Source organism: Lissotriton vulgaris, chromosome 2_1 (assembly GCF_964263255.1).
Source record: "Lissotriton vulgaris chromosome 2_1, aLisVul1.2, whole genome shotgun sequence".
Taxonomy (NCBI): Eukaryota; Metazoa; Chordata; class Amphibia; order Caudata; family Salamandridae; genus Lissotriton; species Lissotriton vulgaris.
The window spans coordinates 2097908094-2097921963 of NC_141687.1; the positions used below are offsets into that span (position 1 = coordinate 2097908094).

General features: G+C 49.8%; 1 protein-coding gene across 1 annotated transcript in view; it reads right to left on the minus strand.

Annotated features, from left to right (window-relative positions):
- Positions 1–13870, minus strand: part of RSL24D1 (ribosomal L24 domain containing 1) — an 85555-nt gene that overhangs the window by 48053 nt on the left and 23632 nt on the right. The window lies entirely within an intron of this gene.

A 13870-nucleotide genomic window follows, 5' to 3' on the forward strand; every position in this document is an offset into this window, starting at 1 on the left:
TGTTACCACGTGTAATACTATCACAAGTAGAGTAGAGTGTTCTCGGAGTTTTCTTCTTTTCTGCCAATTACTGAGAGGTGAGGCAGGCTGCACTGAGAGGAGGAGAGCTGCCTGCCGCTACGAGCAACGTCACAGCCATACCCCTACATCTGGGCTCTGGACTACAGCCCCCAGGGTGCATCACTGCCCGCTCAGATCCGGCGAGTCAGGAGGAGGCGCTGACACCGAGCCTAAAAGTCACTCCCCTTTTTCCGCGGCGCGGGACTAAGCCCGGGCCCGTCTGAGCCCGTCCGGGACCGTTCGAGGCCAGGCTGGGTAACCCCCCTTTCGACATCACCACCCTGTAAGAAGCTGGTGAGTGAGGATACTTTTTGTATTTACTGAACGTTTGGGGCTAAACAAAAAAAAATGGTTAAACGGAATATAAATACTGTAACCCGCAATACTACGTCCATAGATACTATGCTGGAGAGGGCTATGGACTTGGTCAGTACTGAAATTGAGCTGACTGAAAGACGTTTGTCTCTAGGCCCCACAAAAACCCACCCATCATTACAAACTGAGATTGGCGATGCTGAAACACAGGTACTTGGTGAAGATGACCCCGATGTACATTTATTAACCAGAGACAATACACTGGATGAGGGAGGGCCTGGTCATATAGAAACAATAGTAGAGCCAGCTCTTTTACTTGTAAGCAGCCCTAACATTGTACCAGCTCTGGCTACTCCGGCCATATCCCCCCACCCAGAAGAAAGTGGGGCCAAAAAGAAAAGGAAGGCAGTGAAGCCAGTCTATTCAAAAAGGAAACAACCATCACGCCAGAATTCAACATTAAACAACTGGGTAAGGGGCTCAAAGGCTGCAGCAGATCCAATCCACAGTAACGATGCTACTAACCTAGTCTCTGTGGACACTTCAAGTAACTCTGCACACACCCAGACAGAACCTATACAGACTGCCCTTTCTAATTTCACACTTGGGGACACTGCCGTGGACATTATTATTGATACACTTTATGAACGTGTTAAGGGCCTTGTAGATGAAAGTTTTGTAAGATTATGGATGCGTTGAGATGGCTTGGAATCTTTAATCGCTAAGGTAAAGCCACCTGGTATGGAACCCTAAACAATCATCTCAAGAGATTAGTTCCAAGGAAAACATAGTCCTGGGCGGGCAATCAGTGTCTCAAGCTGAAAAAACGCTATTTAATAGTAAAACTAATATCTCTACAATCCCTAAAAATCGCAGCAGGTCGCCTACACCCAAGATATAGCCCTTTATGATGAACCTGCAGGGCAGTATGAATTTAATGAAATGATCGACATCATTTTTTTTTTACACAAAGGAGATTGGTTCCAACAGATACTCGGGACCACAATGGGTTCAAAATTTGCCTCCTTAATATGCATGCCTATTCATGGGATGCTTTGAGCGGGAATACGCATGGCATAGATGGGCCTCCCCCTGGACAGAACAGGTTGGCTACTGGGGGAGATACATTGATGATATCATTGTGTTATGGTCTGGCACCATGGATCAACTCTCCCAATACCATGCCTATCTGAATGCAAACATATTCAATGTTAAGCTCACTATGACCTGTGGCAAAACGGAGATCAACTTCCTTGATATTCACTTTTATGTCAAGAATGGTACCATCCATAGCACACTCTTCAGAAAGGAGACTGCATGTAATGCAGTTCTCCACGCGGATAGTGCCCACTCTAAAGCCATTGTTAACATCCCATACGGCGAGATGACACGCCTGAGGAGAAATTGCAGCGAAGACAGCACATATAATTTGAATGTGCTGGAATCGAAAAAAATATTCCTTAAACGTGGGTACAAGCCTGATGTGGTGGACAAAGCCATTGGGAAGGCCTTGACACATAGGAGGGAGGATACGCTAAAGACAAAAAACAGACCTAACAATGAGAAAGATAATAACAAGGTCAGATTCATTACTCAATAGAATACTAACAGCAATTCGGTCTATAAGGTCCATAAGAAGAATTGGCACCCGTTGAAAGATATTCCAAACCTTAAGGACCATTTACCCCTGAATACGGCGATTTCTTACCGCAGAGGTCGTTCGCTACGTAATGTCCTCTGTCCCAGCTATGTTACTACTCCTAAAACCACTTGGTTACATGCTAAATCAAAGTTTTTAGGTCTCGCACTGCGAACCGGATCGCGAAAGCGATCCGGCGCTGCGAGACTTATTGTGATCATTTCATCTTTCAAGGGCTCAAGGGGAACAGACAGCGGACAAGCAATGTGAACGCGCAGCTCCTTGACGACTGGGATTAGGTCGCGCGCGTCAACTGTGAACAGCAGTTTTACACGCGACCCTCTACAGTTTGTGCCTCATGCACTTCTCGCATACACACACACAGCCACAGCTTTTCGCACAAGCACGCACACGAGCACACACACAGAGAGACACACGAGCGCACATGCACGCAGACACACACACACACACACATACCGCCCGCCTGCCTGCCGCCACCCCCACCCGCCCAGGGGTGAGATGTCCCCCCCCTCTTTCCTCACACTCACCGGAGAGGTCGGCGCGGGCCCCGCCGAGCAGCAGGAGGCAGGCGGTGAGCAGCAGCGGCGGCTCCATGGCGCTCGGTCCGTCAGTCTGTCTGACTGACTGCCGCCGCGTGCCCCCTCTCGGCCTCCTATACAGCTGCGAAAGCTCCTACGCACTGAGTGAGCACGCGCGTGCCCGCCCGCCGCGGAAAGAGAGACCCGGGTCTAATATCAGCTGCGCCTGCGCCCGACCGAGCCCGAGGACAGCGGGCAGACCAGGGCCATGGAAGTACAAGGTACAAGTGCCGCGGGCCCGCCTGCGCTCGTTTGAATCTGTGGTTGGTTACCTTGTTTCTTAGCTATTTGATTCGCTAACTGGTCCCACTTATATTTTGATTCTCGGGGCCTCTTTTCTGTCCAAGTCCTACTACCCCTAGCCGCAGTGCGCAGCAGGGTTAGAAGTCGAAGCAGCTTTGCTCACCCCGAATCCGGCCTCCCCCCTCGGTCTCCGACCAGTACATAAGGTGAAAATGCAAGTGGTTTAAACCGCCTCGCTTTGATGTTGGCTGTGGGATGGGGGGCGGGGCATTGTTTATATAATTCAATGCCCTTGCTATTCTTCATTTCACATTTTGCTTACACAAACATTTACAGGTAAAAATGTAAATGCAAGATGCTTATATCACTATTTTGCTAGCATAGCAAACATGTCCTATTCATGAAAAGCATGAACGGAAGTGTCTGTTATATTTACTTACGGTGCATGCCTTTTAGCCTTCACTACTCGAAATGTTATTTAATTTGGGAGGTTGCTGTATTGCACCAATAATAATAAGCAGACAGGTTGTGGCGTGATTTGATATAGGTACACCTTAAGAATGTTACTATATATTACCGTTAGTTAATGTAGCTAAAGGGTGACATCTGCTGACTGGTTCGAGGCTTCAATCGGCTTTACATCGTGTGGGTATAGGCAAATTATTTAATCACCCTCTGCCTACTAGCAAAAATGTTCTTTTATCCCTCTCTAAAGTAACTCGTGCTCATTCATATAAACAGCTGCAGTGCGCTTGGGCACAGTTCGTGCTCTTTAAAACTCCTAAAAAATGTAACATTTCTTTTGGAAAATTGCTTAAATTCACAATGGAAAAAAATGTTAATTAAATTAATGCATACATAGGGAAATCACATACAAAACAGCATTATCCATATAGCCAATAGGCTTTTTGATAATTTCCAACACAGCGTTATAGTTGAAACAGTTACTAATAGGAGCATATCATCCATGGGGGCCTCCTCATGTTTTCTGATGCACCCTACTGTTGTCACATTATCAGCACCTGTCCTACAGCAATGCACAAGCTAGCCCCACACGCTACCCTGCAGCACCAGACCAGTGAAGGCAGTACTGTGCTTCCTCGTGTACATCATGCTAGGGTCATAGGCAAACTTCTAATTTGCTGCCATTAATACTAGGCACAGTACAGCAACCACGTGCTAGCACGAGCCATAATAGCCATACATTCAATTCAGACGTCACATGCATCTGAAAAGCCATATTTCTATATTATGCACATTCCTTATGTACCGTGCCTGACGCTTGCTTCAGCTTCAGTTTATCTACAAAAAATATGTAATTCATCCTGTTCACTGCCATAGAGCAGCTTTGCCTGTTTGGCTGCCCTTAGCTACTGGCATGTTCCAACAATCCCTAGCCCATTTAGTGTAGCAGTTACACGTTGTTGGTGTTGCTGTGTTGTGCACTAGTAATTGTGTTCCCATATAATCTATGCAGACTGCTACATTTGTGTACGGTGCACTCCACAGGTGTCAGTTTACCACACAAGGTCTCATTTATGTTCCTTCCTCTCCTCGCTCTCTCTCCTCAATATAGAGGCTCCTACTCCTTAACCTGATCTCTTCTTCCCCATCTGCAGCATCCTTCCAGCCCATCCTTTCTTCCTTCCATTCTCAACTCATCCAGCCACCCAACTCCATTCCATGCACACTTCCAGCAGTCTTCCAGTCCTCTTTTCATTCATCCATATTTTCACTCGTCCTTCCATCTTTCCAAACCTTCTTTCACCATTCTTTGTTTTCGTCTTTTCCTCCAACCCCCTTTCCTTCTGTCCCTATTTTATTTCTTCCTTCCACACTTCCTTCTTTGCACCCTTCTTTTGTTTCACACTTCCTTCCACTCTTCCCTTCACATTTCTTTCTTTTATCCTTCCATTCATACTTGTACCCTTCCTCGTTCATTCCTTTTTTCCCTTCATCATATCACCATTTATATTTAGAAATCGTTTTATTTTCTTCCCTCTTTGATTTTTACTTTCTTATCTTTTTCTGTACCTCTATCTGTTTGTTGCCTCTACTTTTCTGTTTTTCCACATTTTATTAATTCAATCCTCTGTCTCCTTCAAGCAAGTGGGTCAGTTATCAGCCGTAGGCCTACACACCTCAGCTCTTTCTGTTCTGCAAACCAGAAGGCAGACGAAGCCCACAAAAGAGCCAACATTTTAGTGCCTTATCAGCCAATTGTCTCAGTGCAACACCCACCACACCTCTAGCTGCTATAGTAGAGGGTTTAGGCATAGCCAATAGGTCTCGCCTTTGGGACCTTATAAGTGTTTAGTTATCCAGCATAATATCTTTGGTGCAACAACATCAACTTATGCATGGCTAAACACTTATAAGGTCCCAAAGGCGAGACCTATTGGCTATGCCAATGCTTGTTTTTACATGTGGCTCTTGTAATGTGTGCCCATTTTGCAGGAACAAATGCACGGACTTCATTTATAACACCACCAGGAAGTACAAGGTCACTGATTTTATCAATTGTAATACCACAAATGTGGTCTATGTCTTAGGCTGCAAATGCAACATGATTTACGTGGAGAGTACGGTTCGTCCCCTCAAAACACGCTTTCAGGAACATCGCAGGGCTATTAATAATGGAGATGGACGATACTCTATTACATCACATTATATGCAATGTCATCCTGAGGATCACTTCTTCTGGTTTCACGCAATTGATTATATACCCCCTGGGACCAGGGGTGGTAATCGTGAACTAGAGGTCAGACAGAGGGAGGCTAGATGAATTTGTCATCTTAAGGCAGTCCAGATGGGGCACAACACTGATAGAGAATTACACTATTTTTTGGTTTAATGTATCTCCAAAAAATACTTGCCTGACACGACAGCTATAATGAGGTCTCCAATTACATGTCCGAACTAATATTCGAATTCTAAATGTGACAGTTGGTGAATTCAAAATAAAAAACACATCTTCTTTGACAACTACATGATGTGTATGTTGCCATACAGCTTTGACAATTTGTCCTGCCTCTCTATATACTACATGTGAGCTTTTCGCTGTGGCGGACTTCTTTTCCCAGGTTGACTTACATCTTGGTCTCCTTTTCATTTCTCTTTCTCCTTTTCTATTTCTTTTTTCGTTAAGATATTGATTTAATTCAGATATTTCTGCCTTTCCTAGGCACTTACTATCCATGGCTCTTGTAATCAGAGCCATATCCCCTCTACTTTTCTTAAATGGGACCCTGTCCAGCAATTGGATAAGGATTGGGATGTTATTACTCACTTTCTGTGGCTATATTGCGGTGAACCATTTTGACGGGCCAATCCCCCAGCATTAATTACCTGGTGGGTTAATCTCTTATTATTTTCATATGGCCACTGTTGGACATCACCGAAACTACATTTCCAGCGCTCCCCTACAACTCTGTGAATTGTATTGGCTAACCGTTACTTTAGGTGGCACGCATAATATGGTTGTGAGTATCTCGAGATTTTTAAAAAAAAAAAAATTTCTATGAATAAGGTAATTGTTTATATATTTTTATGACTTATCCTATCGGGCACGATGGTGGCGTAATATGCCACTCACGGTGGCAGACGAGGACTGCTTTTCTTCTGAGCCACTGCATGGGCGCAGTCTATTTTCTATGTTTTACCTGGGTGGGCGTGGCTTTTAGGTCTCTTTCGGTATTTAGGCTGGAGAAAATGGCCCCGGTTTTGCGGCGTCCAGTAAAGCAGTCACGATTGAACCAGTCGGCTTCATATCAAGGGAACTCGGGTATATCCGTTTCGGACTGTTTGGAATTTTGCTTGTCTTTGGGCTGATAGGAGCTTTCTTAATCTCTCCCGTTTTGGTATTTCTTAATTGAGGGTCGGGGGAGACCGGGCGCTTTTTTGATCTTGTGGTCTGCGTTTAGCAAATTTGCACTCTCGGTTATTTCTGGGGAGGTTTTAATTTGTACATTTTAGCCTCAATGGCTATATTTCCACCTGGGTGGATGGTCACTTAGGAATAAGAGAGCAGGGGCGGTGATTTAACTTTACCCTTCGAGTCTAGTATCGATCCAGCACCATGGCGATAACTGAAGTACTAGACTTGGTGTGTGTAATTATACCTCGGAGTCCGACTGGCAACTATAAGATGTTTTCTTTGCTTTTTAGACTGGGCGAACAATGGAATCTGCCCTTATCTAATCTTTTGAACTTATCAGTCTTCCGGACGGTCTTTTACTAGGTAAGGTTCAAAAGCCTGACGCTGACCTACAAGGCCCTTCATGACTCAGGCCCTAGGTATATTAGGAAGCGCCTTGCTCTCTACAAGCCGAGCAGAGCTCTGCGATCTGCCTCCTTGTCTAAAATGGTAGTTCCATCCATCAAGCGAACCAGACAAGGGGGGCGTTCTTTTCATTACCTGGCCCCGCGCGCTTGGAATGAACTTCCTATTTCTCTTAGACAGGCTCCCAGTCTGATGTCTTTCAGAAAGGCATTAAAAACCTGGCTTTTTACCAGTTAATTTTGCTGTTCCTTTTTTCTGCAGTTATGTTTCCTTTCCTTAAAGGACTTCTTCGCCAAAGCGCAGGGACACTCCTACTGGAGTAGCTGTTGCGCTATAGAAGAACCCAAATAACATAACATAACATAACAGGGGTACAATATGCTTGAGGCTGTTGTGTCTGGTTTTAATAAGCTTCTATGTACCTATACATATGAATGAACTACAGGGCCCAGTAATGGGAGGTCTGTAATATTTGCATCTTTATTTTATTTTTTAGGACTTCTCATTTCTACCTATGCATACATAATGTAGGCAACCCTTAAAATGGGTGTCGGTGCTGTAATAATGTGTGGGTCACAAGCTACGGTGTCTCATGGATTCTCCTGGGCAGCAACACCACTTTAATAATGAATCTTTTCCGTTAGAACTATCGGGGTGGCGGAACATACTTACCGGATGCCCTCCCTTTGATTCCCTTCTGATTTTTTTCCCATAGCGACATTCTGGAACAATACTCTGCAGTTGGAAGTGATACGATACATTATCCTGACAGTTTCTAAAGATCTACATTTACCTACGAGTGGTTCTTTCCAGGTGAGACTAATGGGGCAGAGGGGGTGAGAGTACTGTTACCCCGCTAGTTCTATAATTAACCAGATCATATTCTAGCTGTCTTTGGCTTTGTGGCTATCTTTTTGGTGACCTTGTACGCGCCTGTTTTTTCTAGCACTTACGTGACGCCCCTTGAAGCTTCTATTTCGCGCTTGGATACTATCTCGTGTGGACTTACACGCATCGGGTGAGATGGTTATTCGCAGACCGCTTTTTTCTGATAAATTTTAATGTCTTGTCTAGGTGGGGGTGGTTATTAACTTTCTCTCCAGCCTTCCTTGTGTACTCATGTGGTCTGAAGTAATAATTTGCTGCCGATATAATGCCATACTCTCGCCTTATACAGTCTAGGTAGAATGGTTTAATAGCCTTTTATCCAATTTTGTTATAAGTTCACATATTATTTCTGGCTACCTTTTAGAAAATATCGCGCTTTCTCGTTAGACGTTGACTGGACTGTTCATTTGCCTTAATACACGGTGTACTTTGGATTGAATCTGAGAAGCCCTACGGACTGTATATTAGGTAAGATGGGGCTTCTCCCCTTTTTGAAAAGGGTAGGCTAAGTGTGCTACCTATTATTCTCATGCACATTGCTAGTTGACCCTAGCTCTTATTCTTTCAACGCTTTGGCCTTTTCTGGTATTTAGTATGCCGTTTTAAATCTCACATTGTTACGTTTGGATTGAAATGCTTGTTTCTTTTGTCCTCTTTCTTTTTTCCTTTCTATCTCCATTTCATCTTTTTGACAATTATTTTTTCTGATGCTATGCCTACGTGGTCCCACCAATATTTTTAAATGTGTTGTTTTCAGAAATGTTTTGCAAATACACCCTCGTTTTAAATAGAACTGTGAACTTGTAGATCATGTGGGATCGTTGAACAAGTTACTTACCTTCGGTAACGATATATCTGTAAGAAACATTAGTTAGTGTTAGATTCCTTACCTTAGAATATCCCCAGGCGTCAGTCTGGATCCGGAAACTTTTGCGTAGCAGTACCCCTGCGCGTCGGTAGGCGTCGTCTGCAGGCGTCCCCTGCGGCTCCGCGTCAGTCGTCGGCGTCGTGCGCCGTGATGACGTCGCTGGAGTACATAGACGCCGCCTCCGCGCGCTGACGTCAGTTCTTTGCACACAGCTTTTCCGCGCCAGGAGACGCAGAGCCATGAGAGAACCAACACTGGTGCCATGTAAAAACTAGGGCCCTGAAAGGGATGACCTTAACCCTAGGTATCAGTTCGCAGAACGGGGAGGATGGGTGGGTTCGGTAAGGAATCTAACACTAACTAATGTTTCTTGCAGATATATCGTTACCGAAGGTAAGTAACTTGTTCATCTGAAAGAAACACGTTAGTGTTAGATTCCTTACCTTAGAATACATACCCCAGCAATACCAACCCCGGTGGTGGGTCTGCGAACCAATACAAAACTACACCAGAAAGTCCTGGAGGACAGAACGGCCAAAGAAGCCATCCCTCCGGACTTGACTGTCCAGGCAGTAGTGCCTCGCAAAGGTGTGCAGCGAGGCCCACGTAGCCGCTTGGCAAATGTCCTGCAAGGGGACTCCCCGGCCCAGGGCAGTAGTAGCCGCCGTGGCCCGAGTGGAATGGGCCCTCAGCCCAACAGGAGGCTCCTTCCGAGCCAAAGAGTAGCACGCTTTGATGCAGAGGACGACCCATCGAGAGATGGTTCGTTTACAAACCGCCCGTCCCTTCTTCGCACCCACGTAGCCAACAAACAGTTGGTCATCCACCCGGAACTGGCGTGTGCGATCCATGTAAAATGAAAGCGCACGTTTTGGGTCCAGACGATGGAGCCGCTCTTCATCCTTTGAAGGATGCGGAGGCGGGAAGAAGGAAGGGAGGGTGATGGACTGCCCGATGTGAAAGGCCGAAACAACCTTGGGCAGGAAAGAAGGTCTAGTCCTCAGAACCACCTTGTCAGGATGAATGGACAGGAAAGGAGGTTGGACAGAAAGAGCCTGGAGCTCACTCACCCTCCTGGCAGAGGTGATGGCAACCAGGAAAGCCGTCTTTAAAGTCAGGAGACGGAGAGGGCAAGAATGAAGGGGCTCAAAGGGAGCACACATCAGGAAAGTTAGAACCAGGTTCAAATCCCACTGAGGCATCACAAACGGAACAGGTGGAAACATGTGAGTGATGCCTTTCAAGAATCGAGTTACAATCGGGGATTTGAACAAAGAAGGCTGATCAGGAAGCCTCAAAAAGGCTGAAAGGGCAGAAAGGTAGCCCTTGATAGTGCCCAGAGCAGAGCCCTGCTGGGCAAGAGAAAGAAGAAACAGAAGAACCTCCGAAAGAGGGGCAGAAAGAGGGTCCACAGCCTTTGCTGTGCACCATGCCACAAATCTGTTCCACCGACAGGCGTATACCGACTTAGTGGAGGGACGCCTGGCTGCCAGAATAACATCACAGACTTCAGGAGGCAAGTCAAATGGCCTAAATTGCCGCCGCTCAATCTCCAAGCATGGAGGTGGAGACTGGACAGGTTCGGGTGGAGGACCGTCCCCTGCTGCTGCGACAGAAGGTCCTCCTGAAGGGGCAGGCGGATCGGGGGACCGACTGACATGCTGAGTAGCTCGGGATACCAGTACCTTCGAGCCCAGTCCGGAGCCACAAGGATAACTTGGGCCCGGTCGCGCCTGATCTTCTTCAGCACTCTGGGCAGAAGTGGTATAGGCGGAAAGGCGTATAACAGACCGCAACTCCACTCGCGCCGAAAGGCGTCGCCGTGCGAGTGCCGTCTTGGAAACTCCAACGCGCAGAACTGATGACATTGCGCGTTCTCTTCTGTGGCGAATAGATCTAACCAAGGCTCTCCCCATTGCAGAAAGAGGCCTTGCGCCACGTCCGAGTTCAGACGCCATTCGTGATCCATCGAGCACCGACGACTGAGTTCGTCCGCCCTGGCGTTCAGAGAACCTGCCAGGTGTTGAACCGTCAGAGTCACGCCCTGACGTTCCAGCCATTGCCAGAGGCGCAGAGCCTCCTGGCAAAGGGTCCACGACCCCACTCCACCCTGTTTGTTGCAGTACCACATGGCGGTGGTGTTGTCGGTGAACACCTGCACTACACTCCCGTTGACAAAGGGGAGGAATGCCTTCAGTGCCAGACGAATCGCCCGCAGCTCCAACAGATTGATATGGAGCCGGGACTCAGCCGGAGACCAGATGCCTCTGATCTCTGCCTCTCCCAAGTGGCCACCCCAGCCCTGGAGGGACGCGTCCGTCACGACAACGTGCTCCGGTTGGGGAAGGGAGAGGGACTTGCCCCTGACCCAATCGCGGTCCGTAAGCCACCACTGCAGTTGTCTCGCAGTGCCCTCCGAGATCAAGACGTGGTCGGACAAGTTGCCCTGATGCTGGGCCCACTGAAACTTCAGGTCCCACTGCAGAGCCCGCATCCGCCACCTGGCGTGATGCACCAGAAGGATGCAGGAAGCCATCAGTCCCAGCAGCCGCAGCGTCAACCTGACCGAGACTCGGGATAGCGGCTGAAAGATGGGAATCAAAGCCTGAATATCCCGAACCCGCCGTTCCGGAGGATAAACCCGAAACTGCGCCGAGTCCAGAACCGCTCCGATGAAAAGGAGCTTTTGAGAGGGACACAGGTGTGATTTCGGCACGTTGATGGAGAACCCCAGGTCGTGCAAGAGGTCTGCCGTCATCTGAAGGTGGTGGACGACTGTCTGGGGCGAGCCCGCCTTCAACAACCAGTCGTCTAGGTAGGGGAAGACTGAAACCCCTAACCTGCGCAGATGGGCTGCGACCACCGCCATCACCTTTGTGAACACCCGTGGGGCGCTGGTAAGGCCGAAGGGGAGCACGATAAACTGAAAGTGCTCCTGGCCTACCGTGAACCGCAGGTAACGCCGGTGGGCCGGCAGGACGGGGATGTAAAAATAGGCGTCCTGCAAGTCCAACGCTACCATCCAGTCTTGCGGGTCTAGAGCAGCCAAGACCTGAGCTAACGTCAACATCTTGAACTTCTCCTTCCGGAGGAAGCCGTTGACGTTCCTTAGATCCAAGATAGGACGTAGGCCCCCCTTGTCCTTCTTGGGCACCAGAAAGTAGTGGGAATAACAACCACGCCCTACTTCTGGCCCAGGAACGCGCTCGATGGCCCCCTTGGCCAAGAGGGCCGTAACTTCCTCCTGCAGAAGTGTCAAGTGGTCCCCCGACACACGGTGGTTCTGCGGTGGCATGGCTGGAGGAGAGGTCTCGAAGGGGAGGGAGTAGCCCCTTCGGACAATTTGCAGCACCCACCTGTCCGAAGTGATCGTGCGCCAGTGAGCGTGGTGATGGCGAACCCTGCCACCCACTGGCGTCACATGGGGCCGAAAGCACGGACTAGGAGGATTTTGGGGTAGATGCTGCGGGGGAAGGTGTGGTCTGACCCCGCCGTTGTCCCCGACCGCCACCACGGCGGTTTCCACGGCCGCCACCGCGTTGGAAGGATTGTTGCGGCGCGTGGCTGGCAGCACGTGTGGGGGCGCCCCTTCCTTGGCCACGAAAGGGACGAAACGAACCCGGTTGCTGACGCTGGGTCGAGAGACCCAAGGACTTGGCCGTGACCCTGGAGTCCTTGAAGCGTTCCAGCGCGTGGTCCGCTTTGTCACCGAACAGGTGACAGCCATCAAACGGCATGTCCATCAGGGTATTCTGGACATCAGCCGAAAAATTGGCGGATCTCAGCCAGGCGTGACGACGAATCGCCACCGTCGTAGACATAGCTCTGCCCAGCGAGTCGGTCGTATCAAGACCACACCGAATTGAATATTTCGCTGCATCTCGGCCCTCAGCCACAGCCTGACCGAGCTTTGCCCGCACCTCCATGGGGCATTCTGGCAGCAGCTCCGCGACCGTATCCCACACAGAGTGGGTGTAGTGGCCCAAGAGGCAGGCGGTGTTGCAAGACCGCAGGCCCAAACTAATGGACGAGAAGACCTTTTTGCCAAACTGGTCATACCTCTTGGATTCCCGGTCGGGCGGGGCCGACGGGAATGCGGACTGGGAGGTCGAGGCCTGGATCACCAGACTCTCAGGAGTGGGGTGGGTAGACAGGTACTTGGGGTCGTCCGGACAAGGACGGTGGCGCCTGGCCACGTTCCGATCAACAGGCGCACCTGAAGCGGGCCTGGACCACGTGCCCAACAGAACGTCAGACAAGGCTTCATTAAACGGCAGCAGTGGCTCCAGTGGGCATGACTGCGGTTTGAAGACCTCGGTGAGGATGTTAGGCCTCACGGCCGCGACGGGGAGCTCAAGGTTTAAGGCCTTGGCAGCCCTCATCAGCACCACAGAATAGGCAGCTCCCTCCACCGATGCCACGGAAGGAGGAGAGATCAAACCAGGGTTAGGAGAGTCGTCCAAACCACTGGCATCCCCCAAGTCACCTGTCCAGTCCGGGTCATACTGGCACTCGCGAGCCAGAGGGTCCTCGGACCCCTCCCAACCTTCACCGTACTCCTCATCCTCACCGTATTCGGAGTCAATGATGAAGACCGGCTCCTCGGGGTTCATGGGCCCCATCGGCGCCGGGACCGGCGTCGAGCGACGCCCGTCCGGCGCCGCGTCCGGCGTCGGAGAAGGTAAGGGGACGGCGCCGCCCGGAGCCGGCGTCGGAACCCCACCGCCGGCCGGAACCGGCAGCGGAGAACGGGCGCCGCGCGGGGGCGGCGTCGGGGGTAACCCCGATGGCAACGGCGCCGGGGAAGCCGGAAGACCAGCCGGCGCCGATCCCGAAGGCCCCTGCGGCGCCGGGGTCGGAGCCGTCGGCGGCGCCGGAGCACCCGACGGCGCCGAGGCAGGGACACCCGAACCGCCAGGGCCCCCAGACGGTAGCACTGGGCCCGAAGGCGCCGTAGGCCCCGTCGGAGAAGCGAG